Source organism: Phyllobates terribilis, unplaced genomic scaffold (genome assembly GCF_046119375.1).
Source record: "Phyllobates terribilis strain yellow unplaced genomic scaffold, ASM4611937v1 Scaffold_386__1_contigs__length_1829782, whole genome shotgun sequence".
In the NCBI taxonomy this organism is placed as follows: Eukaryota; Metazoa; Chordata; class Amphibia; order Anura; family Dendrobatidae; genus Phyllobates; species Phyllobates terribilis.
The window spans coordinates 1,463,364-1,488,826 of NW_027363146.1; positions in this window are offsets into that span (position 1 = coordinate 1,463,364).

Consider the following 25,463-nt stretch of genomic DNA (forward strand, 5'->3'; position numbering starts at 1 on the left):
TTCGATGGCTGCACTGTCTCGCGCACCTCGCCATACCGTTCTCGGCACAATCTCTGACCATATTATAGTTCGTTTACTAAAAAATGCTCTGAAGCGCTCAGTGTATAGCTTCATTATTGCCATTAGTTCTGCGCTCTTGTAATGACCAAAGTCGTTTCCCCCAGCGTGTATAACTAAGATAACCGGACCTGTTGCTTCTCTCCCTATGTTGATTACCTCCATTAGTACCTGTGGCCATCGCAGGCCTCTAATACCTCTCCAGTTGAAATATGTGTCATGAAACCCCATATTCCTCCCGCCTGGGCGGACTGTCGCCCTTTTTTCTGCCCAGTATATGTACGAGTGGCCTATCACCCACACTGTTGGCTTATCGTCACCTGTAAAAGAAACAAACTACGTTAGGATAACAAGCCCGGTGTTATGTATCTCGCAAAACACGCGGATCGCCATCTGCCTATCCTCTGCACTTCCGTTTCTGACAGTCCTGCTCTAGCTGCTTCCGTGGCCGCGCCTATGCGGAATGAGTGTGTCCCGTAATCTTTGGGGTGGTTCCCTGCTGATGTTAGGCATTTATTAAATATAAATTGGTACTGGTATCTTGATAATGGCGTTCCATCAATGTGTAATAGGAAGAAATTACTTTGTGGCCTGATGGCTGTATATGTTTTTACTATTGTTACCGGACACAGTGTACTGTTTGTGGGTTTTAGAAGCACCCAAGTGCCCTTGCCCGCTGGGTCTGTTTTGGATTTGCGTATGCGTAGGCGTATTGCATTATTGGCTATGACTACGTCCTGGTGTAATAAGCCTCCACTGGTGGTGATTTTGGATTGAGGGACTAATTCGCTTATGCGTAGCGCCCCGAAAAAGGCGATCACAAATGCAGTAGACAGTAGTGTTGCTTCAAATTGTGAGTGGCATGTTAATGGTGTTAGGGATATGATTTTTGAGAGCAGATTTAGTGACACGGGATGTCTGCACTCCTGACTTGTCTGACCTCTTTTCCACCCTTTTAAGGCTTGACTGATGATGAATCTTTTTGTCACATCTCCCCAATTCAGTAGTTGGAAATGAAATGCTACTCCGGTCCGCCACCGCTGCGCTGATGCCCCTGATATTCCCCTCATCATTAGCTGGTGGAGAAATTCTATGGTTACATCTAGTCTGGCTTGTTCACATTGGTCAACCAGTCTGCCTGCTACTAGTCGTGTCCAGTCTTCCCATGCCTTACCGTATGCTTTCCACATTGACGGGGCGACTGACGCTCTGATTAATGGCATCAGCTGTTCGCCACTAGATCCCATAGGGAGGGTGGGCAACTGGTGCCCGACGGGTGGGCGTTGGGGAGGAGCTCTCTGAAAACCTGCCAATTGAATTGTGATAAAGCCTTAGCAGCAGCGTTAGATCCCCCCTCCACATTGTGGCTAGCGCGGACCCATACATTGTGTTTTAGGCACAGGAATGCTAGCCGGCGTAGTAGGCCTAGCACTGGGAGAAACGATGATGCCATCTTATTAATGCAGTGCGCTAGGCTGGTGTTATTTGTTATGATGCGTATATTTTTGTTCGCTAGGTACGTGCCCCATATTTCTATGGCTACCACTATTGGGAAGAGTTCCAGGAGTGTCTGTTTTTTTGTTAACCCTTGTTCAGACCAATACAGAGGCCATAAGCCTGTGCACCACTAGTTATCTAGTATCGCTGCATATCCGCCCGCCTCTGCTGCCCCGGTGAATAATTTTAGTTCAATGTTGGACTGTTCTGCTGACATAAATAACGTGTGACCATTGAATGATTGTAAGAAGGTTTTCCACACCTCTAAGTCCGCCCGAAGCTGCCTGCTGATTCTGATTCTATGACTCGGTTTTAATGCACGTTTTATTGCAAGGGATAAACGACGAGAAAAAACCCTTCCGACTGGCATCACCCGGCTCGCGAATTCGAGGAGGCCTAGTAACACTTGCATCTGTTATAGTGTTACTTTCCGTACTGTGCAAAATCCCTCGAGGTGTAGTGTTTTTTGTATTTTTTCTGTTGGGAGGTGGAATAACCTTGCTGTGGTGTCGATTTCGATGCCTAAGAATGATAGCTTTGTTGTGGGGCCTATGTTTTTTGTAGGGCACAATGGGACTCCAAACCGTTGAAAGATGTTTGTGAATTCGTTAAGTAATGATTGGCATTGATTTGAGTCTTTGGGTCCGACGAATAGGAAGTCATCTAGGTAATGTGTGACGGACCTATTGCCGGTTTTGTACCTCAACACCCATTCTAGAAAGGAACTGAATAGTTTGAAGTAATAACAGATATTGAACAACCCATTGGGAGGCAAGTGTCGTAGAAGTATTCATTGTCCACTTGGCATCCCAGCAGGTGGTAGCAATTTGGGTGCACCGGTAGTAGGCGAAAGGCGGATTCTATGTCGGATTTAGCGAGCAGCACTCCGGGCCCCGCATCGCGTACTAACATTACTGCTCTGTCGAAAGACGCGTAGGAGACCGAGGCGTCTTCAGACGAAATACCGTCATTTACAGACTCTCCTTTTGGGTAAGATAAATGATGGATAAGCCGGAATGAACCTGGCTCTTTTTTGGGGATTATTCCCAGAGGGGAAACTCTTATGTTACTGAATGGTGGGGTTGAGAAAGGGCCCGCCACTCTGCCTAGAGCTACTTCTTTTTGTATTTTTTGCCTAAGTATTTCAGGGTGCTCTTTTGCAGATTTAAGGTTATTTGCAAAGGTGGGTGATTTATTAAGTTTGAAAGGGAGGAAAAAACTGTATGTGAAACCAAAACGTAACTGCCCCGCTGCGTCTTTCTTAGGATATTGGTCTAGCCAGGGGCCCATCGCGTTTTCCTTGGATTCTGACTGTGGGAGTTTAATTGATAATTTGCTTGCGGGATGAGAACATCTTGCCGCGGGGTGGGCTGCACCCCAGGCTGAGCATTCATGTTTGTATCTGCATAAGGCGTAGAAACGACAGCGTCCCTCATTGTACTGCCAGCAGGCCCCTGGTCTACGTACTACCACTGAATTTTGGCCTGCTGTTGCCTGTTGTCCAGTAGCCGTTGTTGGAAAGGGATGGTGTTTCTGTAACAGCATTAATCGCAACCATATGTCTGTAGCTTTTACCCCCCAGCCTAGCTATGGTTGCAGGGCCAACCGCCTCCGGAACTCTTCATCGTAGCGCCACCATGCTGAACCGCCGTGGGCTTTGTACGAGTTATACACCGTATCCTGGTATATGAATAGTTCTGAGCAGCGTTCCGGATGCTTTTGGCCCATGATGCAACCCAGCACAGAAAACGCCTGTAACCAGTTACTCATTGTCTTCGCGACCTTTTGTCTATTTCTGTTGAATGGTCTGTCGACTATCCTTTTCTCTTTGTCTATAGTATGTTGGTCAGCGGTTACAAGTGCCCAAATGTCGATGTAGTCATTATTCCATATTTTAATTCTGGTTTCCTTGTCTATGTGTGAGCCCAATGGGCTTATCCTGCAAAAGAATGCGTCCTTGTGTACGCTGGCTAATGGTGGAGTTGTTTTAGTAGAATTATGTATAGCGCCTGGTGGCACGGATAGTTGTTCGACTATGGCCTTAAGGGCCGCTATTAAGTTGGTGTTACTATTTCCCATTTCAGTTATACTTATATTGCACGCACCCATTCCTGCGGCTGGAGGAGGGACTCCGATGTGTGGAGGGACTCTGACACCAGTCTCGCTCGGGGTGAGCGGCGTGCCTCTGCTCTTAGACCTGCGTGAAATCGTTGTATCGTGCAGACTGTAAGCTCTGGAGGGTGCCATTGTATCGTTTCTGTCCCCCGGAGGACGGGATCGTTGGGGCTCGACATCGCTGATGCAGAGGATGGTGAGCGCCACCTTGAGGACCGCGACCTGTAACCCCTCCTGTGGGATGCCGATCTCCACTTTGCTTGTGACGACCGCTTCCTTCGCCGGTGACTTGTGTGCGATGGCGTAGATCTGTCGTCAGAGCAACTACAGCGAGTTCACCTAGAGTGAGTACGCCTGGAGTCTCTGTGTCCCTAAGGGTGTATGGGGGGTTCTGCGCAGTTTACATGTGTCCCGCCGGGACATGTCGGTGCTATTTGTGGCCAGGGCGATGCTATAACGGAGTCAAGCACGTGCGTCGCTGCGCTATTATAGGGGTATATGGGGGAGGCGAGGATGGTCGCTGAAGTGTTTAGGCTCCGCATCGTGTCCATCAGGGGGGTATTGATACTGTGACTGGGCGCTGGATGGGCTGCGGTGATTACAGGGGCCGCAATGTCCCCAGGATGTGTAGTGTCACGTGTTCTGTTTTGGGAACTTTTTCTTTTATTTTTAATAGGAGTTTTTCTGTGGGGGATTGTTTGGGGGGGAGGCAGAGCACAGCCCCCAGCAGAGGATTCCTGTCCGGAGCTCTGCTCTGCCACAGCCCCTGCTGTGTGTTGAGGGGGCGGGGAATGGTTACTAAGTGGCCCGCAGCTTCTTCTGTGAGGCTTCGGGGTGCCGTGCCTAAAGCGCTCTGGAGGACGGGAGTGCCTGCTGGACCTCCGTCCTCCAGGGCGCTCCTCGGCAGGATGCGGGACAGGAGTGTTAACGGGGGTGGGGAACAACAGGCTGTGTGCTGTCTCCAGCGCCGGTGGCAGGCAGGAGACCTGAATCCCCTCTGTGCCCGCCGCCGACATGGAAGACAGCACTTATTTATTAGTGGAAGACCGCACTCATTTATTAGTGCAGAGGAGCCCTGCGCCCGCAGTAAGTGAGGCGCAGGGTCCACCGCCGCACTAGCTTCAGCTTCCTGCTCCGCCCCGCAGCATTCTGAACTGGGGGGCGTGACCTGTGGGGTCACGTGGGGCGGACACGCGCCCTGTACATGCGCATCGAGCGCTTCCTGCCCTCCAGCTCCGCCTCCCCCAACATGCCTCTCCAGCCTAGTGGAGTCACGCGCCCGCTTCCCTGCTCCGGCGCGCGACCGCAGAGAGGAACCCCCCAACCCCACGCCGGCGCGCGCCCGCCGCCCTGCTGTCGCTGCGCGCCCTTCCCCACTGGCGTGCGGCCACCGGACCGCCACGGCTGCCCGCTTCCCCGAGTCAGCGAGCGCCCGCAGCACTACCACAGCCGCCTACCGCCCTGGGTTGAGTGGCCCGATGAACACTGTAAAGTTGTGCGGATGCGGCGATCGGGTGAGGAAGGGGATCGGGACCAAGCCGCGAAAGTAATGCAGCCCCCCGTTCCAGATGACCCGACCGCCGTGGAGGGGACCGTTGTACCGTGGGCAATTGGAGTGGGTGAGTAGGCCCAAGTGGTGAGGGGACTGGGACTGGGGAATATGATGTTCCCATAAGGGGTTGAGGGCCAGGGGCAGGGTGATCTGGGGATTTAGAGCTGGGGCCAGGGGGATGAGCGCTGAGCCCCGACATGAGAGCCTGTAACCAGCGCTCGCCCCCCTGTGCAAACCCAGCCTGGAGGGCCTCAGCAATCTGACCTGATCCTGAAATCTCCATGACGTTCGACTCCGGGACCAGCAAAGAAAGGAAGTAACGTGGGATGTCCCGGTGTTTATGTATCCATGGGACGGCTTGTAGCAGCCGTCCCTTTCGCTTCATTGGATCCTTATGGGGGCTTCAGGATCACTGGTCAGTAAGGGGCAGCGAAGGGGGGGGTCACCAATCGCCATGGCCCGGGGAGGGGCCACCACAGTCAGTGACTCCCTCCTTATTTAGTATGGAGTCTACCATTATGTCATCAAGATGGGTTTGTTGTGATCTACATGCCAGATGAGTAAAAATGGGAGCATTAGTCAACCCAAATGCCATCACAAGGTTTTCATAGTGCCCCTCAGGAGTATTGAAGGCCGTCTTCCACTCATCTCCTCAATGTGAATGAGATTATAAGCCCCCCTGAGGTCTAGTTTAATCAAATTGTAGGAGCCAAATGGTTTTCTAAAGAGGTCTGGGATGAGAGGGAGAGGATATGCATCCCAGACCGTGATCTGATTAAACTCACAAAAATCAAGGCAGGGGCGCAACCCCTAGTCTTTTTTTTTTTTGGACAAAGAAAAACCCCACTGCAACGGGAGATGAAGAACGTCTTATATGGCCCTTTGGTAGACTTTCAGTGATCTAGTTTTTCATGGCCTGCCTCTCTGAACCAGAGATATTATATAACCTGCTTTTTTGGCAGCTTGGCCCCAGGAATAATATTACCGACGCAATCATAAGGATGATGGGGAGGAAGTTCTTGACACCCCTGTTCAGAAAACACATTCCTGAAATCAGACCCACCATGGCTATCCGAGTGACCAAGCAGTGTTCTTGGCAATACTCGCTCCATTTTACCACCTCCCGAGTCTGCCAGTCTAAGTGCCCACGATGCAGAAATGCTCTGGATTTTTCCTGAGCGTTTCTGCATCTCCCTGGCAGAAAAAATGCATGCGGATTTTACATGCGTTTTTCCTGCCAGGGACAAGCGTAAGTGAAGCGTTTTTTCACATGCATTTCCGCATGCGGGTTGTCAAGCGGTTTCCAAGCGATTTTAGCATCACTTGGAAAGTGCTTGACAACTTGGTCACACTATATAAATCCATGCAACCGGCAACCGGCATGGATTTATATAGTGTGACCAAGTTAATAGTTGAAGAAAAAAGATTAAAAATGGTAAAAAAAAAACAAAAAACAAAAACATTTTACTTACCTTCTGATGGCCCCTGGTCTCTTGTATGGCTCACGGTGGTGTGAAAGGACCTTCCATGACGTCATTTAGTCATGTGACAGGTCACGCGACCGCCGACGAGCCGTACAAGAGACTCGACTCAGCGGAGAAAAGACCGGGGGCCATCACAAGGTAAGTATAATGTATTTTTTTCTTGTCTTTTTTTTTTTTTTTTTTACAGGTACCATGGTACCCGGGTCTGGAGGAGAGTCTCCTCTTCTCCAGACCCGGGTACCATCCGCACGTTGAATCGCTTAATATCCGCATGTGCACATGTAGTCATGCGGATATTAAGCGATTCAATGCAAGTCAATGGAGGTAAAACGTCGCGATTACGCAAAATAACTGGTAGTGCTGCGGATTTTTACGCACGGATAATGCGCAGCGGAAATTTCCGCAGCATGTGCACAGCACATGCGGATTATCATTGGGGAACATTGCAGACCTTCTACCAAGCGTTTAAGCGTTCCTGCAATGGAATTGCCGCTGCGGAAACGTTTAAAAGATAAAGTGGGCACACAACCTACCACAGGATTGTGCAGCGTAAACCAAGGTAGTCCAAGGACCACAGGAGAGGGCAAGCCCTCTAGCACATAACAGTCAATAAATTTTGAGTGCAAGGCCCCTACCTGCAGATGTAGCACACGAGCGACAAGAGTAAAATAGCCCTAGCTCAAGGGTGCAGAGTCAATGGCGATTATGGGTGTTGAGCCAGAAAATTTATGAGGTTTGAGGTCCTGATCGAACCTAGCGTCGATCAAAATAAACCCCGCCCCACTGTCCAGAAAGGCAGAAATTACCACCATACTTTTGCCAAGATGGATCTTGGACGGTAAAAAAAAAAAAATTGTGACCTACCCACAGAGGAAATAAGTACACCCCCGAGTTGCCAATTCACCCCGCAACTCGGGCGCCTTAGTTTTCTGGTAGGTGTTTAGGAATTTAGGAAAGACACACACACACACACACACACACACACTCCCCCTTTCCGCCAAACTACAGTTGGACCAACAGAACAAGTCGCCACACCCAACAGCATGGGTTCCTCAGTTAACTCAAACCTAGGGGCCCTTGACCCCAGGCCCCCTGCAAATTGGAGTGTCTCCTTATGTCTCTGGCAATGACAGCGGTTAACACACAAACGCCTCTTCAAAACAACCAACACCTCTGACTCCAGAACTAGGCAGCATAAATCTAACACTGGCAATCCAAGACTGCCAGAGGCGAGTATATATAGGAGAGGGGAGAGGCCAACACTGAACAGCTGAGACCATCAATGCTGGAAAGCTCTAGCAGCTCTCAACTGAACAGATTAACCTTTGCACTGCTAGCAGAAACCTTCACGGTTTAATATGATAGTGAAGTGCTTCTAATCAGTGCAGGAGCTCAGACGTCGCAGTCTTCTGGCCCCTCTAGTTACGGTAAACCCGTGGTTCCTGGATTCCAGCGATGTGTCACTTACTGAGCTGCTTGATGCAGTGTTGATAAATTCCCTTTATTAGCTGCAGATGTTCTGCCTATGCACAGGGTACACAGAAAGCTGTCAATCAGTGGTGCGGGTGGGGCTATATATAGAGCTCATGAATGTGGAGGACTACATGGTAGCAGGTTTACTAGTCCTTGAGTGATAAAACTAAAACAAGCAGCCAGTTATTGACACATGGCTGGAATCAGAGTCTCTGTCTTTATATAATCAGAATCTAATAAGAGTATAGATGCAAGTGTACAATAAATCTGGAAGAATAAAGAAGTAATCAGTATATCATAAATTATATCTACCCTACAGGTAGCATATGCATTATAATTACATACAACGTCACTAAGGAAAAGTACCTCATTTGCGTCGACCACCAATAATACACCTTGGCAAGCAGAAAGGGACCTTGAAACTTCGTAGCTAAAATCAACATGACCCTACAAAAGTACAAAAACGTTAAAAGGGAAAACATGTTGGACAAATATGGATTGATGGATACAAGGCACATTCTTAAATAACCATGTATAAATGTGAGGGGAGTCATTTCGTATGTAGATGGACAAAGAATGCTGAGCGTTGGAAACATGTTGCTATGTTGCAAAAATTTTTCACTTGAACCTTGTGGATTAATGGACTTTTAAAGATGAAATAATAAAGATGGATTTTATGGAGCTGGAGTTCCTTTTCTTTTTCCTGTGATTTACACACGTGTGGCCACACGATCTCCAGGCTTCAGCACGCCGAGAGCCGCTGTGGGTGAGCTGGTGGTTTTTTTTCTATAGCATTCTTAAATAGGCTGTGCCAAGATTGCAACTTTTTGGCTATTCTGTGGGGGGGTTGACAAGCGGGACCTCCAATGATCAGAAGAACAGATGTCTCACATCCCCTTTTTTAATGGAGTGGTGCCATTGTCTACGGGACTGATGGAGATAGCTGAGCTCTGAATTCGGCCATCTCCGGCAGCCCATTACACTTTGAGTGGAGCAGCAGTGCACACGCTCATCGGCCAATCCATTGGCGTAATATGGCTCGTGCACCTGATTTCCTGTGATTGGGGTCCCAGAGATGGGTCCCCAGCTATTAGCAAGCAATCTGTTCTGTAGAAAAGTGATAAGTTGTAATCTGAGAGCAAACTCTTTCAATTTTAAAATATTGGATAGCTCTTATGGGCGTCTATACAAAAAACAAAACAGTGTGAGATCTACAGGGTCGGCCATTTATATGGATACACCTAAATTAAATGGGAATGGTTGGTGATATCAACCTGAAACAACGGATGCTGGAAGCCTGTGCTAGCATTTCTTCTGCGGTGTTGCTATCAGTGTGTCAAGAGTGGGAGAAGAGGGTTGCATTGACAATCCAACACAATGGGCAGCACTTTGAACACATTTTATAAGTGGTTATAAACTTGTACAAAACTCATGAAAGAATAAAGTTACGTTAAAACCAAGCACACCATTATTTTCCTTATGAAATTCTCAATAAGTTTGATGTGTCACATGACCCTCTTCCCATTGAAAAAATAAAGTTGGATCCAAAATGGCCGCCATGGTCACCACCCATCTGGAAAAGTTTTCCCCTCCCATATACCAATGTGCCACAAACAGGAAGATGATATCACCAACCATTCCCATTTAATTTAGGTGTATCCAGATGAATGGCCCACGCTGTAAAATAATAAATTATTATTATTATTATTGCAGCTGCTGCATTTTGTATAACTCATTCAGTATCTGAACATCTGCAACAAGAGCACAGAGAAACAAATCAAGAAGAAACGTCACACTCACCGGAGTGTGGATCAGGTTCAGGAGATACTTCTTTCCCTCGTAAGTGTAAACCAGAGACGCAGTCTGGGCCTTCACCGTAATCCGGGCTCCCTCTCCACCTGCAGCTTGTCCAGAACTTGCTTATTGGAGGCGGCTTTTGGAATACACCCTGAGGGAAGGAGCGAGACCCCAGAATCCACACTGTTAGCTCGTGGTGGCAGTGTCCCCCTCCATACTAGTCTGTCAAGGTTAGCTTGTTTCTGTGTTTTATATATGTATTTTATGTGTGTAAACCCTCTTCATGTGTACAGCAGCCTGGAATGAACGCTGCTTAAAAAATAAATAATAGAGTAAGGCCTCATTCAGACCACAGTGATTTCTCTTGTAGGTAAAAAAAAAAAAAGACCGATTTTCATCAGCTTTGTTTTGCATCCGAGAAGTTCTAAACTTTGATTTGGATCAAAATCCGACAGGTCAACGTGTTTCGGTGAAAAATACGCGATCCGCAGAAATAAGTGAACAGCCCTAGACTATAATAGATATGAGTTCTGTGAAAAACAAGGATCGAGCTCGTACGAGATCCAACATTTCATTCTAGAAATCTACATAAATAATTAATAACGTGCCAAATTGCTTTTTTTTGTGTATGTTTTGCGTGTACGGAGGGAAAGTTCCCAGTGCTAGTGTCTATGGTGCTCCATTAGGCTAGGGCTACCTTGTGACTGTGTGTGGCGCTACTGATTGAGCAATAGCTCCAGTTCAAAGCAATACACTCATTTTAAAAGGAAATCTGTTTGACCTCAGATGTGGGCATGCAGGCCTTTGACATGTAAATCTAAACCAATGGACACTTTTATATCTTATACCTGTTGCTGCACTCCTAAGTAATTAGAATTTTGGTTCACATGCAAATGAGGAGTTAAGTCTCTGTCTCCTGAGATTATCTCCGACAGCAAGCATCCGTTCTCTTTAGGCTACGTTCCCTTCACTTTTGATGAGTTTTCGATGTTGCAGATTTTCTACAGCATTCCTGCACCTATTAAGTAAAATAGGTTACTTGTTTTTTTTTCTTTAAATCTGTAACATCAGAAGCTCACTGAAAGCTCGTGGTGGGAACTTAGCCTCAGTGTCAATGATAGCTCACAGTTTTTTGGGATGTCAGGCACCAAGCAAGGAAAATCAGAAAGTAAGCTATAACTCAAGATAAAGAGGGTGGTGCTGGGCAGGGAAGCAACCTTGGAAGGCTGAGGCTCGGTAAGTGCTCCGTTACACCCAGAGCACTCAGAAATGCAGCAACAGATAAAAGATATAGAGGTGTCTATGGATTTAGCTTTCCAAATCCTGCATGGTCATGAATGGGAATTGGAGGGAGGGGTATATCTGAAGGATTCCCTTAAATTATTAAATGGCAATTGCAGTTCACATAGTTGCATACTAGCTAATCATTAGCGCTACAAAAATTTGTACTTCAAGCACCAGTAAAAAAGATTCCTTAGAGGTATCTGGTCACTATTAGTGATGATCGAGTGTGTTCTATCAACCCCTTCGGCGAGCACGCTCGGGTGCTCGCTGAGTATTTTGGCATGCTCGGCATTTCTTTTAATGTCGCCGTGCCTGCAAGTGTCACGGCTGTTAGACAGCGTGCTCGCCGAAGGGGTTCATAGAACACGCTCGATCATCACTAGTCACTATACATGAGTATACCATATAAAACAACATATTATATAGTGAATAACACAGACACTATTCAATACAGCAGGGTTGAGGTGTATTTTGTGGTACAAAATTACAGTATTTTTGAATGACACCATTCACTTTACTGTGCAAGATATAGAAAAAAAGGGTAATGAACTCCAAATAAAGTGAAATGGTGCAGAAGAAAAAAAAACAAAAACATTTCACTGCTTTTAAAAAATTCTAAACTTTGCAACAAATTGTTTGGCTCGTGTTTCAATTTTCTAAGACCGTTTTTAATACTTACCATTTTGGGGTACAACTTTTTGATTGCTCCATCAAATGAATAGTCATAAGTTACTTACCGGTAACGGAATTTTTCAGAGACCATGACAGCACCACGAGAGAGGGGATCCGCCCACCAAGGAGAGGAAACCTACAGGCTTAAAAGGGCGCCACCTCTCTCCCGCCTCAGTTTGGATTACAGAGCACTGAGAGGACCGCCAGGTTAATGAACACAGCAAACAATCACAAAGTTGCCATACCACACGACACCTATTGAGTGTGAGATTATAATATATAAAAGGGGAGTGCTCCCACAAAGGTGAAGGGAGGGAATGTAAGGGTGCTGTCATGGTCTCCAAAAAATCCCATTACCGGTAAGTAACTTATGATTTTATCAGTCGACCATGACAGCACCACGAGAGAATTACAGGGATGAAGTAATCTATTGAAGGACCACAGCCTGGAACACTCTTCTCCCAAAGGTGAGGTCAGCCGATACTATATAGGTTAGATATGGGGGTGTCTATGGAATGTAGAGGGACAGGATGAGGTAGCAGCCTTACAAATGTCTTCTAATCAAGACACCTGTCTTCTCAGCCCAGGAGGTAGCCACAGCCCGGGTGGACTGAGCCTTCAACCCTCCTGGCACTTCCTTGCCGCTAGATGTATATGCTAGAGAAATGGCCTCCCTATTCCATCTAGCTATGGTGGACTTTGTGACATTAGACCGTTTTCTAGCCCCTTGGTAGGATATAAATAAAGAGTTATCTTTCCTAAAGCTTCTGGTAACTGAAAGGTACCTAACCACACATCTCCTCACGTCTAACGTATGTAACTCCGCCTCTTTCTGGTCACTAGGATTTGGACAAAAGGAGGGTAGGAGGACTTCCTGGAGACTGAGGCAACGAGTGGCTACCTTAGGGAGAGAGAGAGTGATTTTTAGACTAGATCCTGCCTATCATCCAGAATTTGAGTAAACGGCGAGGCCATAGACAGGCCCTGGATGTCAATAATGCTCCTGGCCGAGGTTAAAGCTATTAACAAAGCGGTCTTAAGGGAGAGGAATTTAAGGGTTGCTGACTATTAGCTCAAACGGCGAGCTAGCCAAGGCTTTTAGAACCAAATTTAAATCCCAGGGAACCAAGCTGCTTTTAATAATAGGTCTAGATCTAAAAGCTGCCTTAATGAACCGAGAAACCCAGTAGTTACCAGCTAGATCACAGCTATATAGGGAACCCAAGGCAGAAACCTGAACTTTAAGGGTGCTGGTGGATAACCCTAGTTCAAGACCTTTTTGTAAAAACGCCAAGATTTTTCCTATTGGCGCCTTCCCCTCCCCCATCAACCCCAGGTTTTCTGCTGTGCATCAGGATGGTTACTAGTAGTGTTGAGCCACCCTCGTAGTGTTCGAGTTCGGTTCGGTTCGTCGAACACCCGTGTGTTCGCCGAACTGTTCGTCGAACTGTTCGTCGAACACCTTCGAACACCGTTAAAACCAATGGCAGGCAAACAAAAACACATAGAAACACATAGAAAACACCTTCAAAGGTGTCCAAAAGCTGACAAACTGCTCAGAAGACACAACTAACACATGGAAAAGTGACAAGTACATATAGTCATGCGAAAAGAAAAGAGGTGGAGGAGTAAAAGGAGGGGGAGACACAGATATAGGCATGTCATGCCCTTCTAAAATCCAAAAAGCGAGAAGCCGAGACGGCCAGTCCGCTCCTGCCCGTGCCACCTCCGTGTCGCCGGGTTTGTGCCAGAGCCGCGGTGAACCCTGACGGCCAGCCCCCCTCTCCCAATACTGGTGCCTGTCCGCTGGTGGGTCGAGTGAGCCCCCCTGTGGTGGAGGCAGCTCTAAGCTTTTTAATTTAAATTGTCCCTCTAATTTGAATGAATACACTTTAAATCCATTTACAAGGATCTATTGGAGGGCAAGTCTCATGCCAGCAGCCGCGTAATTCCAGCTCCAGTAGCGTCCACTAAAGCTGCTGCAGTTAAAAAGCTTTTATAAGGATCGAGCTCGGCTGTCCACCGCAAGGCATCCTAGTGCCAGTCCCAGCCCCTATGCCTTGGGGTGCCTCCTGATGCTCTTCACTAAGTATCCCGTGGTCCCGAAGCATTTCCTTTGAAAAAATTAAGTGTCCAAACTACAGGTGGTGTAGCTTGCTTAACAGCCGGGATAATCCGCTGACTAGCAGACACTGCTACTAGGCACAAAGTATTTCCTGGGCTAGATGCAGTTAAAAATTTGTAAGTAGATACTCTCGTTGGATGCTGAGAAAGCATTCCATAGAGTCTCCTGGCACGCCATATATGATTCTCTTAAAAAGCTTGGGGTAGGGGTCTAGGGGACCCTTTTATAGCCAAAATCACGGCCCTGTATCACAATACGTCACCTAGGCTGAAGATAAATGGAACGGTAGCACCGAGGGCTCGGTTGCTACAGACGTATTGCACCTCACCCAGAGGTGTGATATCTCACTCTCAGATAAGGATGGAGTGTGGATCAGGACCCGACACCTGCATGCATTACACCACATTGCCGTGGGGCAGGGCGACCAATATGCCCCTGAGATGGGCACGACAGTCCCTGTCCCTGGCTGGAGTGGGGGGAGGGAACACTGAGGAAGGGGAACCCTGCAGTGCAGGAGCAGGGAGGAAGCAGTTCCTGGGTGCATTGAGAAGGGAGTATAAAAGGTGGGCACCATCTTAGTTCAGTGCAGAGAAGTCTGAGCAGAAGTGGCAGGGAGCAGGGGCTCTGCATGAGCTCTGCTCCGGAGGCGGGCCTAGTAACAGAGGCCCAGGCCTGCAAGAGGGAGAAGGAAGGAAGAGGAGCGGAGAAGGCTCCAGGAACGAGGAATGAAGGGATCCCAGGGGTGCGGACGGGCGAGTCGCCACCGCACGCCCGAATCCACCTGCGTGGAGGGGTCAGGCCAAAGGGGGAGACCGGTCCCCGAACTAGACATTTTATGTGGCGCAGCCCCTTGCTCCACCCGCTAGGAAGGCACCACATAGGGTCAGGGAAACTGGCGCCAAGTTTACCAAGAGGAGGCCCGAGGCAGCCGGACAGAAGTGTTGGTAAGAAAGGCCAGACAAAGGACACACAAAGGGGGTCCTGTGAAGCGCTCCAAAGTTATCTGGGAGTTGTCTGAGCCCCTCACCTGGTGAGCACAGTACGACGTGGGCAGCCGTTACCTGCAGACGTGGTCTGGATAATAAGAACTGTGAGTAAAGGCCCTGAACTGCATCACTGACTCCGTGTCCTTACTGCTGCTGCCCTGCACCATCACCCCCATCCTCCGCATACACTGCCCTGAGGCTATACTCCTCCCGTGGGGAGTTATGCTACGCTCTGCTGCACCCACAACACCAGCCTTAGCGGTCTGCCCTGTAGCGGCGGTTCACTCTGACCGCAATCCACGGGTGGCGTAGTCGGACATTTAAACATCAAAACCACATAAATAGTTCCGCCACTGGTTTGACCGCCCTGAGCCACGGAACCGGATCGCCGCCACGAAGACTACAACCACCAGCATCCACCAAAAAGGGTCCGGCTCCGGGTGTCCCAAGGCCCAGGGGGTGCGTCAGAACATTTTCATCACCTTTCACAATCACCAATGGGACAAGGCAGGGATGTCCTCTGTCCCCTCTCTTATACATCCTAGTGACGGAGCACCTGCTCTCATCAATTCGCCATAACCCCAATATTAGGTGGATTGAGGTGGGAGGCACCGAGTACAAGTGCTCTCTATTTGCTGATGATGTCCTAGTATATATCACTCAATCACATATATCCATCCCTGCTGTTATGGCTGAAATAGATCACTTTGTTACATGGTAAAATTTTAAAATCAATGCAGCGAAGTCTGAGGCCCTCGATGTCTCCCTCCCTAAATCCATATAGGATTCCATCCAGTCCAACTTTCCCTTTGCCTGGCCCTCACAGGGTATCAAATACTTAGGAATTCCTATTCATAGAGACCTCTCCCATCTATGTTATCTTAATTTTGGGCCCTTCATTGAACAATTCCATACAGACCACGGTTGGCAAGTTAGAACTGTAAGATTCACTACGTGAACCACTGGTGTTTTGTGGAAAAGCACATGTACACCGCGTTCCAAATTATTATGCAAAAAGTGTTTAGGAGTGATAAGGGAAGAATTTGTTTGTTTGTCAGTTAAACTCATTGATGGTGATGTGTGTCAGGGCTCTTTATATCACTGTAAGCAATTGCAGACACCTGTGCTAATTAGTTTGGCAGGTGTGTCCAATGAAAGGCAAGACTACTTAAGAAGGCTCTCTCACATTATTAAGCAGCCTACATTTTCTGCCAAAATGGGAAAGAAAAAGGATGTGTCGGCTGCTGAGAAGCAACAAATTGTGGAGTGTTTAGGTCAAGGCATGACTACAATCAACATTGTGCGATGATCAGGATGAAGTGTCTTGGCAATCAAGAAGTATGTAGCTGATTCACAGTACACACGTGTGCGTGCTGATAAGGGCAAATTGAGGACTCTTTCCTACAGGCAATTACGTCAGGTTGAAAGAGCAGCGGCAAAAAAGCCTCGTCATAGCAGCAGACAAGTTTTTGAAGCTGCTTGTGCCTCCAACGTCCCCCGAACAACAAGATGCAGGGTCCTTCAGAGGTTTGCAGCTGTGCATACGCCATCCTGTCGACCTCCTCTATCCACTTCACACAAGCAGAAACGGCTCCAGTGGGCCAAACATTACATGAAGACTGATTTCAAAACTGTTTTGTTCACGGATGAGTGCCGTGCAGCGCTCGATGGTCCAGATGAATGGAGTGGAGGATGGCTGGTTGATGGACACCCCACGCAAACACGGCTACAGCGCCAACAAGGAGGAGGTGGAGTAATGTTTTGGGCTGGAATCATGGGGAGAGAGATTGTCGGCCCCTTTAGGATCCCTGAAGGCGCTAAAGATGAACTCCATAATGTATGTGGATTTTCTCAAACAGCACTTCCTGCCATGGTTCAAGAAGAAGAACCGTGTATTTCACAGCAAGATCATTTTTCTGCATGATAATGCACCATCTCATGCTGCACATAAAACATCTGCATCTCTGGCTGATATGGGCATAAAAGGGGACAAACTTATGGTGTGACCCCCATGCTCCCCTGACCTCTACCCCATTCAGAACCTTTGGAGCATCATTAAAAGGAGTGTCTATGATGGCGGGAGGCAGTTCACATCTAAGCAACAGCTCTGGGAGGGTATTCTGTCCTCATGCAAAACAATTGAAGCAGAAACCATCCAAAACCTGACAAATTCAATGGACGAGAGAGTTCAGAAGCTCCTTTTGAACAAGGGGTCCTATGTGAAAATGTAACATCACCTAGAATAAAGTTTTGAGTTGAAAACTGTTTGATTTCAGTTTCTAACAACCTGCTAATGCTTATAATTTCAAAAATGACCATTTTTTTGGTCTTTATTAAAATGAAAAGGTTGATCGAAAAGTTTGGGGGATCTAAGAGTGTGGCAACCCAGTAGTCATGATTACTTCGAATTCTGACAATATGAGGGTCATGCTGCAGGTAGTGCAGCAAGAAGGCACTTATGTGTCTTGCGCATCTCGGAGCCCCAAAATTATTTTCCGGGCTAGATGCAGCTAAAAATTATTATTAATTTTAAATCTGGTGAAGCTTTAGTATAGATGGCCTAATAGGATCAGTGCTGCACACTGCTACAAAGCCCAACTTATTTTCCAGTCAAGATACAGATAAACATGATTAGTAATTTTAAATCTGGTGGAGCTTATTATAGATGGCCTAATAGAATCAGTGCTGCACACTACTACAAAGCCCAAATTATTTTCCAGCCAAGATACAGATAAACATGATTAGTAATTTGAAAGCTTAAAACGGTTGGTAGGGTGATTTTAACCAATCATCAAGCTTTTACTCTCCCCAGGATGACACAGGGGTAGAAAAGTCGTTTCGGATCCATGATTTGTTCATCTTTATGAACGTGAGTCTGTCTACATTATCAGTGGAGAGCCGCGTGCGCTTATCTGTCAGCACACCACCAGCAGCGCTGAACACACGTTCAGACAGAACGCTGGCTGCGGGGCATGACAAGATCTCCAAGGCGTAAGTGGCTAGCTCCGGCCATTTATCCAGATTGGAAGCCCAAAAAGAGCAAGGGTCCAGTGACACAGTCGTGGCTTCAATGTTTACTTGGAGATACTCCTGTACCATCGTCTCTAGGCGTTGACTATGTGTCAGACTTCTTGTCTCCTGTGGCCTTGCAAAGGATGGGCTAAAAAAGTGGTGAAATGATTCCGCAAAATTGATGTTACCAGCAGATTCTGTGGTTCTGTTACGGTTTGAGTGCTGAACACTTGACGGTCCCACGGTTGGCAAGTTGGAACTGTGAGATTCACTACGTGCACCACTGGTATTTTGTGGAAAAGCACATGTAAGATTCTGCAACAGTCTCTGCTGATACTCCTGCATGCGTGCATCCCTTTCTATGGCAGGAATAATTTCTGCAAATTTACTTTTGTACCGGGGATCTAACAGTGTGGCAACCCAGTAGTCAGGATTATTTCTAATTCTCACAATTCGAGGGTCATGTTGCAGGTAGTGCAGCAAGAAGGCACTCATGTGTGTTGCGCATCCAGGAGCACCAAGTCCCTGTTGTGTTGGTGGCGAGGTAACAATCATGCTTCCTTCCTCTGTCCTCTCCCCCCAACCTCGCACAACAGAAATGTGATCAAGGTCTCCCTCATCTGATGAGTCTTCCATCAGTTCGTCCTCCACTTCTTCCTGGGCTCCTGCACCTTCCTCACTAGTTTGGCTGCTACCATGCGCCCTGGTAAAACCATCTCCCCCACCCTCACATGCCTGCCGCCTGGTGCTGCCGACCGTCTGGACCTTGCAGATGTTAGCCCTTCCGCATACAACTCCTCCTCCTCTACTTCCTCCACCTCCTCTTGTGCCACCACCTGACTCCGAATTCTGTTTAACATGTGCTCCAGCATGTAAATCACCGGAATAGTCATGCTGATAATGGCATCGTCAGCACTAAACATCTTCGTCGCCATTTCAAAACTGTGCAGAAGGGTGCATAGGTCCCTGATCTGAGACCACTCCTCCAGCGTGATTTGCCCCACCTCTGAATCTCGTTGGCCCAGGCTATACGTCAGAACGTATTGCACCAGGGCTTGTCGGTGCTGCCACAGTCGCTGCAACATGTGCAGAGTTGAATTCCACCGGGTAGGCACATCGCATTTTAGCCGGTGAAGTGGCAGGCCCAACGACTTCTGTAGAGATGTAAGTCGCTGAGCTGCGGGATGCGAACGGCGGAAGTGAGCACACAGCGACCGTGCCCTCTGCAGAAGGCCATCTAGTCTGGGATAGTGGGCTAAAAATTGCTGGACAACCAGGTTCAACACGTGAGCCATACAAGGCACGTGTGTGACATTGCCCCGGCGAAGGGCCGCACCCAGGTTTGCAGCATTGTCGCACACGGCCTTCCCTGGTTTCAGGTCCAGTGGAGACAACCATTCATGAAATTGGTTCTCCAGAGCTGACCACAACTCCTCAGCTGTGTGACTCACATTTCCCAGACATTTCAATGTAAAAACCGCCTGATGACGTTGAGCCCTACTGCCAGCATAGTAAGTAGGTGTGCAGGATCCCTTCTGCGCAGTTAGAAAGCTTGTGGCATGACTAGACAGGCTTTGGGTGCAGGTGGAAGACCGAGAGGAGGTTGAGGAGGCAGAAGCAGTGGAGGAACTTTGACATAAAGAGGATTGACGCACAACTCGTGGGGACGGCAAGACTTGGACAGCAGCCCCTTGTCCTGCTGTCACCATAGTTACCCAGTGCCCAGTCAGCGACATGTAACGCCCCTGTCCATGCCTACTCGTCCAAGTGTCTGTGGTGAAATGCACCCTGTCACACACAGAGTTTCTCAAAGAAGCGGTGATGTTGTGTGCGACATGCTGGTGGAGCGCAGGCACACCTTTCTTTGAGAAGTAGTGCCGACTGGGCATCTGGTACTGGGGCACTGCGACGGACATAAGGTCTCGAAAATCCTCTGTGTCCACCAGGCGGAAAGGCAGCATTTCTGTAGCCAAGAGCTTGCAGATGGTGAAATTCAACCTCTTAGCTTTCTCATGGCTAGGAGGAAATGGTCTTTTACTTGTCCACATCTGAGGGACCGAGGGCTGGCTATTGTGCTTAGACGGGGTTGATAAGGGTGTCCCCGGCAAACTGCCGGTCTGTGAGGAAGATGCAGGCGGACATGTTAGGTTGCCTTGATCCAAAGGTGGTGCTATCGATGTCGGACAGCGCTCAACACCAGCTGGTGTTACCACCTCCAAAGAAAATGATGACCTGCCAATCACGCTGGCTGTTGCGGGTAAAGAGGTGGCAGGTCTGCGCCCCAAAACAGGTGTGACTGCTGTCCCCCCAGTCACAGAGGATGAAGAGGCCGCGGATGCACAAGATATGGCAGACGGTGGTTGGCCCGGCCGGCTAGGCCGCATTGTAGCACACTGAGCTTCCCACTGCAACTTATGCTTCATGTCCATGTGCCGGTTCATGCATGAAGTACTCAAACTATGTATTTTTTGGCCTCTACTTAGCTTTTGCTGACAAATGTTACAGATAACACGAGTTGGGTCATCTTTATCGATCTGAAAAAATGCCCAGGCTATGCAAGGCTTAGCACCCATGCGACCTGAAGAGCCACCACGACTTGTGGTGAGAGGCAGAGTTGTGTTTGAGGATGCAGTTGTTGACGTGCTTCCAGTACTACGTCTCTGTCCAGGAAGGCGCAACCTGACCTCGTCGTCACTAGCATCTTCCTCCACCTCCTCTGCTGACCTCATCTCTTGGCTGACTGTGGGTTGACAGTAAGTGGGATCTCCAACCTCATCATCATCACCCTGTGCGTTATCACACCCGTCGTCCTCAGAGCCAACCTGTTCCTGCCCTGACAAAAAACTAAAGTTGTCGCTCCAATCAGGTATTTGAGTCTTATCATCGTCTTCCTCATTGTCTCCACCAACAGGAGTTACAGTTTGGGAATGAGGGTCTACATTATGGTCAGAACCTTCTGCGTCTGGTCCTGGATCCGACTCATAAAGATTCTGGGCATCAGTGCAGATCATTTCCTCGTCTGGATTCACAGAAGCGCTGGAGTCGACCTCTGATTCCCAGGCTATAGTATGAGTAAACAGCTCTGCAGACTCAACCATCTGTTCTACCTCATACTCAGATGGGCAGCTGGAGATTTGGGAGCTGTGAGGAAGCAAGTGCGATTGGGGTGACACCTTTGAGGACTGGAGTATTTGTGATGTTGAAGTTGATGTGAAGGAGAGCCCACTTAAAGGAGCACTTGATATCCGTTGAAGCACCTGCTGTTTTTGTGCCTCATCTGGAATTTGTAGCGATTGGCGTGGCCGTAAGAAAGGGATCTTATCACATTGTCCGCTAAAAGAAGTAGACATTTTAGTTTGGCTGGAAGATGGTCTTTCTTCTGCAGATGTTACTGTTGCTTTAACACCTACCCCACGGACACAACTTTTTTCCCCTTCCCAACACGCCTATTCCCCTTTCCACCAGCAGCAGGCCTTTTTCCACTCATTTTGGTGGTTAACTAATTCACAACTCTGGAGTTGTTTGCACAAAAAAACAATGGATGGGAACCGAGCAGAGCTGAGTGGCCAAACTGTGGTATTAGGCCAAAACTATTGGCTGGGTTAGATGCAGAAAAAAATTATATTCAATTTGCAACCTGATGGAGGTCAGTATAGATGGATTAATAGAACAAGTCCCACACACAGCTAGAAGCCCAATATTTTTTCAGAGGTAGATGCAGAAAAAAATATATTCAGTTTGCAACCTGATGGAGGTCTGTATAGATGGATTAATAGAACAAGTCCCACACACAGCTAGAAGCCCAATATTTTTTCAGAGGTAGATGCAGAAAAAAATATATTCAGTTTGCAACCTGATGGAGGTCTGTATAGATGGATTAATAGAACAAGTCCCACACACAGCTAGAAGCCCAATATTTTTTCAGAGGTAGATGCAGAAAAAAATATATTCAGTTTGCAACCTGATGGAGGTCTGTATAGATGGATTAATAGAACAAGTCCCACACACAGCTAGAAGCCCAATATTTTTTCAGAGGTAGATGCAGAAAAAAATATATTCAGTTTGCAACCTGATGGAGGTCAGTATAGATGGACTAATACAACAAGTCCCACACACAGCTAGAAGCCCAATATTTTTTCAGAGGTAGATGCAGAAAAAAATATATTCAGTTTGCAACCTGATGGAAGTCTGTATAGATGGATTAATAGAACAAGTCCCACACACAGCTAGAAGCCCAATATTTTTTCAGAGGTAGATGCAGAAAAAAATATATTCAGTTTGCAACCTGATGGAGGTCTGTATAGATGGATTAATAGAACAAGTCCCACACACAGCTAGAAGCCCAATATTTTTTCAGAGGTAGATGCAGAAAAAAATATATTCAGTTTGCAACCTGATGGAGGTCAGTATAGATGGCCTAATACAACAAGTCCCACACACAGCTAGAAGCCCAATATTTTTTCAGAGGTAGATGCAGAAAAAAATATATTCAGTTTGCAACCTGATGGAGGTCTGTATAGATGGATTAATAGAACAAGTCCCACACACAGCTAGAAGCCCAATATTTTTTCAGAGCTAGATGCAGAAAAAAATTATATTCAATTTGCAACCTGATGGAGGTCAGTATAGATGGACTAATAGAATGATGCTATGCCCAAAAGATTTTACTTCACTAGGTGCAGTAAAAAAATTGGTATTCTATACACAGGTGGTATATCTTGCAACACAGATAGGCTACTCCACTGACTAACACACTCTGCAATAGGCCAAAAAGGATTAGCTTTGCTAGATTCAGCCAAATGCTGTGAAAAAACTTGCACAGCACTGGCACAGACCTGCCTGGCAAAAACTGATAGGAACTGATGTAACCTAGTCCTGAAAAGGACTCCAATTACAATTAGTCTTTACTCCCACAATCTATCTATTTAAGAGCACAGACCTGCCTGATAAAAGTCGTAGGAAATGCTGTAACCTAGTCCTTAAAAGGACTGCAATCACAACTATTCCCTACTCCCAAGCTATCTGTAGATTTGTGCGAAAATTGGCTTGAAATTAACAAGGTATAGCGCACACAGCAACAGCGGTGCCGTCTAACACGCAGCTGCAGCAGTGAGAAAATGGTGGCGACGGGGAAAATGGCTTGGTCTTATAGGGCAAGTACATGTGACATACACTGCCAATGACACATGCCCTTGCTTGTGTGAAAAAAAGCACTTCGCTCCGTGTGTGCGCTGCTGATAGGCTGACAGATTGCACCTCCCCACTGCAAATGCGGGAAAGAGAAAAAAAAATGGAGATCTTCATTGTTCCTGCAGAGATCCATCCCCTGCCCCTCCCCCCACCCCGCTGTACACTCAAACTGCGTATTAACATTAATTTTCATCATTACTGAGAAAAAATCCAGTTATGATTTTGGTGCACGAACAGTTATCGAACATAACCTCGAACAGCCGAATTTTTCTCAAATTGTTCGTGTTCGCCGAACGGCTCGAACACCGCCCAAAACAGCTCAAATTTGAGATTGGCGAACAGTTCGAGTAGAACAACGCTCATCTCTACTGTTGTGCCCGCCTGCATGTCTACCCGGACCACCCGTCAGCCTGCCGTGCTTATCCGCTGTATCGGTCAGTTCCTGCCTTCTGACCCATGGGAGTCACCTGCTCTAATACAAGGTCAGTCCCAGAGTGGCACCTGGTCCCTCTGCTCGGTTCCTCCCTTGTTCACGGAGTCGACTGAGCTGCCGTGCGACCTTGGTCGGGCCGAGTAGATACTTAGTCATGCCCCTCTGGTCCCTCCTTGCACCGCAGCACAGAGGTTCCACCACCCGGATCCGTAACACATTGTTAACGTACCTAGGTGAATATTTACAACCTACAACCTCAGATCTTCACTCCAACCAAAAACCACCAACACGGCTTTGATGACATCATCCTAATCACAATTGCATCACCTACTTTTGGAAATGAGCTCTGTGTAAGGTATAGTTTTAGGATTTCTTAGCATATTGACATTGTGACGAAACAGCTTCTAATCTTAATCAGTCAGAGACGTCTAGATTTGTTAAGCCCAGAGAAATGCACTATTGTGTTTGTGTTGACTTGTAAATGTATGTGTATTTCTGTGGCTGGTAAAGAAGGACAAACTATTTGTGTAACTCTGAGTGTTGTCTTCTCTTGGCTCTGAAACAATGATGTTTGTATTGATGTTTATTTACAAGGGTCCCCTGCTATACAAAATATGTAAATCAATTAAAGGCTCATACAATGAGACCTGAGCCTTGTGGAATAATACCCCCAACCCTTGCCCTGTGGATGTGTACTTGAAAGAACAAATGAACTATTTAAGGAGCATATGCCTCTGTAGGAGGCTGATTTGAAACAGAGAATTGAAAGAGACTTTACAAGGAGAATCAAAGAGCAGACTCTCTTCAGACCATCAGCTTGGTAGCATGGGTTTATCCAAAGAGACACAGATTTGTATTGTATATGATTCCAGCCTAAGGGTATATAGCCCTGACTGGAAAGATAAGGATCTGCTCCATTGACCATCAGAGAGCCCATGGATATATTTGGGGAGACCAGGTTGGGACGATGAAGTCACCTGCCTGGAACCCATGGAGACATTCGGAGAAGCCAGATTGGGACCAGCCGGTCATCTGGCCCCATGGAAACCCTCGGAGAGGCCAGGGTGGGACCCTCGGGTCTCCTGACCTTGTTCTTCAATGGTCTGTCAGTTTCCTAAGCTTGCCACTACCTCCTCTTGGTGAGGGCCCACCAAAAACGGGGAGCCACTGGTTGAGGTAGTTGGCCCTGGAAGTACCAAAGTCGCAGTTGTTCTATCCCAGGCGGGCGGAGCGTAAGGGTGAGACTGTTTAATATTGTACCATCTTCGGTATATGTTGGGACTGTTCTATGTGTTTATTGTCCGCTTTGTGGTTCAATAAAGTATTGCCACGCTGTTTTGCCCTCACCCTGTGTTGTCTGAGCAGTATTACGCCCACGGAAGACCCAGTGTCTTCACATTTTTATGTAACTGTTAATAATTCGCAATAGTGTTTAGACAGGTTTTAGTTATTTGAATTATTGCAGTTTTTCTCCAATTAAGTATCAGAAAATTGGTACAACAAAATATTCTGCATCTTTATATTTGCAAAAATAATAATGTTTCAAAGTACTGAAACTTTTATGCATTAGTTATATGTAGCAGGAAAATTCTTTGGTATCATAGAAACAAGAGACAGCTAAAAATTTTCATTGTTAGATTTGAATTCAGGAGGTCAAAATCATTGGGAAATGGCTCATTTCTTAACTGAACCTGACAACTTTTGAAAATATGTAGAACAGTGTATTCTGTAGAATGAAGTAATCTAAATAAAAAAAAATGCTACATACCATGACATATGTATAATC